The sequence below is a fragment of the Chlorocebus sabaeus genome, chromosome 1, assembly GCF_047675955.1.
Source record: "Chlorocebus sabaeus isolate Y175 chromosome 1, mChlSab1.0.hap1, whole genome shotgun sequence".
NCBI classification, from domain to species: Eukaryota; Metazoa; Chordata; class Mammalia; order Primates; family Cercopithecidae; genus Chlorocebus; species Chlorocebus sabaeus.
Genome location: NC_132904.1, coordinates 66123256 through 66129616, shown reverse-complemented (window position 1 = coordinate 66129616; position 6361 = coordinate 66123256). Strand labels below are relative to the sequence as shown.

General features: G+C 37.6%; 1 pseudogene; it reads left to right on the top strand.

The window, feature by feature from the left end:
- The first annotated feature begins 5045 nt into the window (after window positions 1-5045).
- On the top strand, window positions 5046-6070 carry LOC119626485 (olfactory receptor 52D1-like; annotated as a pseudogene).
- Window positions 6071-6361: the final 291 nt, after the last annotated feature.

Sequence of the window (6361 nt, the reverse complement as noted above, 5' to 3'; positions counted from 1 at the left end):
TTTTTTTTTTTTTTTTTTTTTGAGATGGAGTCTTGCTCTGTCACCCAGGCTAGAGTGCAGTGGCACGATCTTGGCTCACTGCAACCTCTACCTCCCGGGTTCATGCGATTCTCCTGCCTCAGCCTCCTGAGTAGCTGGGAATTACAACAAGCGTGGGCCACCACGCCTGGTTAATTTTTTTGTATTTTAGTAGAGATGGGGTTTCACCATGTTGGCCAGGCTGGTCTCAAACTCCTGACCTCAGGTGATCCGCCTGCCTCAGCCTCCCAAAGTGGTGGGATTACAGGCATGAGCTACCATTCCTGGCCACTCAGGTGTTTGAGTAGACTTAATGTGTACCAAATTATCATTAATAAATCCTTTGCTTTGCGCTTGAATCCCTCTTCTTGCAGTTAGAGATTTTAGTCTCTTGTGGTTTCATTATGGGCTCAAGGCAAGCCAGTCAGATCTCTGGAGCAGACTTTCTTAAAACAATGATGGAGTCTGAATTTTTTTTTTTTTAATAATTTTTATGCCTATGTTTAAGGTATAAAACATGATGTTATAAGATACATATAAATAATAAAATGGTTACTGTAGTGAAGCACAATAGTTGCATCTTAATCTCACTTGTATCTGTCAGGCTAGCCAGGCAGAAGTGAAGTTATATGTATTTGTTACTAACTTTATACCTGAACAGATAGGACCCTAGTGGTGTTTTCCGAAAATGTATCTGTCTGATTTCTTGTCTTCTCAGTTTCTGAGCATACCTGGTATCCCCCAAATCTCATTTCCTCCACGTAAGTAATCCTGGAATTTTGTGTGCAGAAACTTTTGATGACTGCTAAGCTAGAAATCCTTGCTGCAGCATTCCTAGGTTTGTTTCTATCCAGGGCAAAGTCAGGTGACTGCCTCATTAAACACACTAACAGAACTTCTTCCTTTAATTAGATAAGCATTCCTTCTTCCTTACTCTGCTCTTAATGGCAGCATAGAACACACTGGCTCCTTTTGTGTTGAAGAACCTCACAATGTCACAATAGTTCCTTGACCTCACAGGAAATTAATGAGTGGACATCTATGTAGTACTATATTGGTGTGATTGGGATTACTGGGGAGCCATCTCATTTCATATGCTGCGAGAATGCACCTCATTCAGCTGAGGACCAGTCTCGGATCTTTGAAGAGAGTATTTGACTTAGAAGAGACTGAAACCACACTGTCTTCACCCTTGTGTTATGGAGTCAAGCCTATGTATTTTTCAACTTGAGGAACTAAATGCAGTTTCCTCTTTTGAGAGGTGAGTTCATAGTTAGAGAAAGCGACTCAGAGATTTCAAAATCATGAGAAATAAAAGCGAATATTTTAGTTAGTGCTTATGAAGTTACAGAGACTGTATTATACACTTCACATGCTTTTTCTCAATTAAATCTCCATTAGACTCTATCAAGTATTGTCTGAATTTTATAACAGGAAATTGAGGACTATGGGGAATAAGGAAATTGCTCAAAGTAATACAGTTAGCAAGTTAATGTAATAGAGCAATATTTTGAACCTAGGAGGTCTGAACATAGGCCCTGATCTCGTATTTTTCAGACTAGACTACAGAAGGAGAGCTTCAGGAGTCAAGTCATACAAGAGTTGTTTGAAGCATTTGGGGAAGACTCAGATTTAGAGATGAATTTCATTTTCTCAGGGAAGCCTGCCCTAAGTAGAAACTGTCTCATGCAACTGTTCATCATAGCATATATCAATTTGGCATTTTATGCATGTATTGGGAATTATTTGATTAATTTTGTCTTATTAGACTATAAACTTAATAGATCATTGAATATGTATGTTCTTACTCTTCAATGTGTATTTCAAACATCTAGAAGAATAACTGGTACATAATAATATTTCTTTGTCAAAAATATTTTGACAAGTAAATGAAAGGAAAAAGCAGCCTTCGAAAGAACATAAAATTGGAAGCTTAAGACAATGAAGAGAAATCATAGTGTTTAATGTGGGTTGTGGTTATAGACATTGACTCAATAAAAAGAAAAGCATTCTTAAGCTCAGAAAGTCTAAAGTTGAGAATGGCTGCCTCAAAAAAGGCAGACTTATACATCACTAAATGATTCCCTGTCATTAGAGATGTATAAGCAACTTCCATGTAATCACTTTTCACAAGATACTACATTTGGGAGTCAACACCATATAATTAGTGAACTACATATGCTTTGTAATTTACTTCCCAACTAGGTGACAATATTATGTTCCATTGGTTTATCAATAAAGTAAAATAAATAAAAAACAAATAAATAAAAAGAAAATATAAAAAACTTAGATATTGCCAGAAACCAAAAGCATTCATATTTTTAAAAAATTTTTGAGGATGTATCAGTTAAAGTAAACAAAATAACTTTATAAGTAATTAAAACTTGTAATAATGCTATTACGTGTACAATTTACAGTGACTATTAATATAAAGTTAGTATAAACTTGCAGTAGTATACGAGAAATGCTTACTACAGTTACTAAAACAAAATTTATAATGCTGTATGAATTTATTCATATGAATAAATACTATATGAGTTCAAATGCTATATGAATTTATTTTCACTATATTCAATTGAGCAGGAGATTAAAAGAAAAATATTTTTTTCTTAAAATTTTTTAATTTTAGCTTCAGGGGTACATGCATAGTTTTGTTATATGGGTAAGCTTGTGTCTCAGGGGTTTGCTGTACAGATTATTTCCTTACTCAGGTACTAAGCCTGGTGCCCAATACTTATTTTTTCTACTTCTCTCCCTCCTCCCACTCTTCACCCTCAAGCAAGTCCCAGTGTCTGTTGTTCCCTAAAACAAGGATATTCTTTATAATTATTATAGAACTCTTTAATCCTATCTTAGGTTCTTCCACATTCTAAAATTCTTTTTAGGTGAGAATGACTGGATGGAGTTAACATTAATATCCCTTCTAGAAACAAGAATCTTTGAACCCCTAAGACTGGCCTTCAACAAGGTAAGAATGATGGTTCTGACTTCACCTATAGGAGTCCAGATTTTTTTTCTTATTTTTCTTTCCTATTTTCTTATTTTTCTTTCTATTGGCATAACCTCAAACCACAGAGCAGGCACTCTGAGAAACTCCCTGATTTAAGTCACCTGTAAATCCCCAGGCTCTCCTTTTCTTCTTTCCTTCCCATGGCATGCTTTATCTGCTTAAGTATTTCCTGCAGCACACACTGTGTGGCTATTGGACTTACTGGTCCCAAAGTATCATTACCCTAAAGTATTATATTCTAAAGCTGGGAAAATAGACTAAGACAGGTATGTTTTTAATCAGATTAATTCATTGGATTAATTAAAAAACAGATAGAAATGTATCATACAGATTAGGTTATAAATCTGTATAAATGTATTATACAGATTAGGTTAAGTACTGAATCAGAGGTGATAAGGAGCACCTATTAGAACATACAGGATGAACAGAACATGGGAGGAATCACAGATCCAGCAAGGGAAGATCTTGTCTGATTCATAAGGAAGGCCCCCAAGAGGGAACACTATTTTGCAAACATGGTCACTTACCCAAGTCTGTTAAGAAATTCAATTATTACCAGCCTGGCCAATATGGTGAAACCCCTTCTCTACTAAAAATATAAAAATTAGCGGAGCATGGTGGTGCATGCTTGTAGTTCCAGCTATTCCAGAGACTGAGGCACGAGACTTGCTTCAACCCGGGAGGCAGAGGTTGCAGTAAGCCAAGATCACACCACTGAACTCTAGACGACAGAGCAAGACTCAGTCTCCAGAAAAAAAAGAAAAGAAATTTAATTACTGCATTTAATCTTTTATTAATTATTTATTAAATATTATTTGTTGGCCTAATGTATATAAGGCATAGATGTTGAATACAGAGAACAAAAAACGAGACTCAGAAATTTCACAGTGTAATGGGAAGAGAGATATATACATACTTATTAAACAATTTTATATTTCCAAAGGGAGACACTCTGAAGATGCACAGTTCACTCTTCATAGGAGAAGGGATTATAGAAGGACTTCATAGAGAAAAATGTATTCAGCTGGTTTTTGAAAGACTGTTAGGAACTATCCAGGTGACCAAATGAAAACAGCCCTTCTATGCAGAAAAAACACCAAGTAAAAATGAATACTGGTGTAAGAAAGCATGTTTTTATACACTTTATGATGCATATATAATTGGAACATGAAATATATGGTGAAATGTGGTGCTAAAAGATGCTAGTTAGCAAGAGCAATTGTATCAGACCCCCAGCCAGAGACAGATTACACACTGAAATAATTTGAGGCGAATGTAATACAGAAACCATTTACAAAGGTGTGGTTATGTGTAAGAAAATCACAAGTGCTTGTGATATTCCCTAGTTAAGTAGCAGTAGGCACTATTACAACCATTGGATTAAAGACACAAGAGGAAGATATGATTGCCAGAGGGAACCAGAGCCAGAGAAGACTTAGATAGGGATGACATAAGCTTGCAACAGCTTTCTTGGGAGAATACTGAAGGAATAAACATCTGACCCTTTTCTTCCTCCCTCCTATCTCTTGTTGGTGTTTTCTATTGCCAAATGCAGCCAGAAGTGAGAAGGCAAGGGAACTTGTTCATGTAGTCCATAGAGGTCAATGTTTCAGAGCTCAGAACATGATAGAAAGTGGTGGAGGGTAGAACAGAGGAGGTTAATGTAAGGTAGTCTGCACAACATACATGTAGAGAGATCATATTTATATTACAGTTGGTTATATTCACATGATAGAATATTTAGGCAACAATGCAGAGGCTTCACTCGAAGGTGGAAATCCTGGAAGTGAACATATTAGTGACAAAGCTATTTTAATAACACAGACAAGAAATGAGGAGGGCATGAATTTGAGTAAAATTGGTGGGAATGAAGAAAGGCAAGAAATTGAATGAATAATTAAGAGGAAGAAATGGCTTCTAGGATGATGTTATTTTATTTTTAACCACTTTTAGGAAGATAAGGCCTCTGTTCTCCGCATTATTATGTTCTCTGCATCTATCCCCAATGACACTGCCCTCAACCCTTCAACATTTATTCTGTTTGAAATCCCAGGGATGCAAGGCCAACATGTTTGGATTGTCATCCCCTTCTGCTCCATGTATGTCCTTGCTCTGATGGGAAATGGTACCATCCTGTACATCATTATGACAGACAGAACTTTGCACGAGCCAGTGTACCTTTTCCCGTGCCTGCTTTCCATCACTGACCTGGTACTTTGTTCGTCTACATTGCCCAAAATGCTAACAATCTTCTGACTTTGGTCTCACATGATTTCCTACTATGGCTGCCTCACCCAGATGTTTTTTGTTCATGGAGTCTTTGCCACAGAGTCAGCTGTTCTGTTGGCCATGGCTTTTGATTACTATGTGGCCATCTGCTGTCCACTTCATTATGCATCCATCCTCAATGCCACCATGATTGGGAAGGTTGGTGTAGCATGTGTGATTCATGGTCTTCTCTTTGTTTTCCCCTTTGTCATCTTCATTGAACGCTTACCCTTCTGTGGACGTCACATCATTCCCCACACCTACTGTGAGCACACGGGCATAGCCAAGCTTGCCTGTGCCAGCATCAAGCCCAACACCATTTATGGTCTCACTGTGGCACTTTCAATCACTGGCAGGGCTGTGGTCCTCATTGCCTCCTCTTGCCTCCTGAGCCTGCTGACTGTGCTGCGCCTGCACTCTAAGGATGCTCAGCTCTGAGCATTTAGTACTTGCAGAGCCCACATTTGTGTGATTCTTATTTTCTATATTCCTGCCTTTTTTTTTTTTTTTCTTTTTCACTCACCATTTTGGCCACCAAGTACCCCCTCACGTCCACATTGTACTTGCAAATCTCTCTCCTTGTGCCTCCTGTTCTCAACCCCCTGGTCTAAGGCATCAACACCAGACAGATTCGCCTGAGACTATTTGGCTTTTTTTATGAGGAGGAGGTAACTATACTCTCTACATGCACAGAGAATTAATGGAAAAAGTTATAATTAATCTTTTACTTTCTTTAGCACCTCTTATCCCTGGACTAGAGGTTTCTACTTCTGCTAATTCTAGCACACCAGTATCATGTATTATTGGAGAGTTTTTGAAGTATTTGTGAGAACCCATCTATACCTGCTAAATATGAAGAATATCATTTTTCTATAAAATTATCCTGTGACCTGTTAATGGGCCTATAGGTCTTGAATATTTCCAGGGAAAGGCAATGTAGTTCACTTGAAAGTAAAAGACAAGGAGAGTTATTCTCTCCATGTACTGAAATCTCGTATGCTAGAGTTGAGGAATTGAGAACACACACACACACAGACACACACACACACGCACACACACAAAATT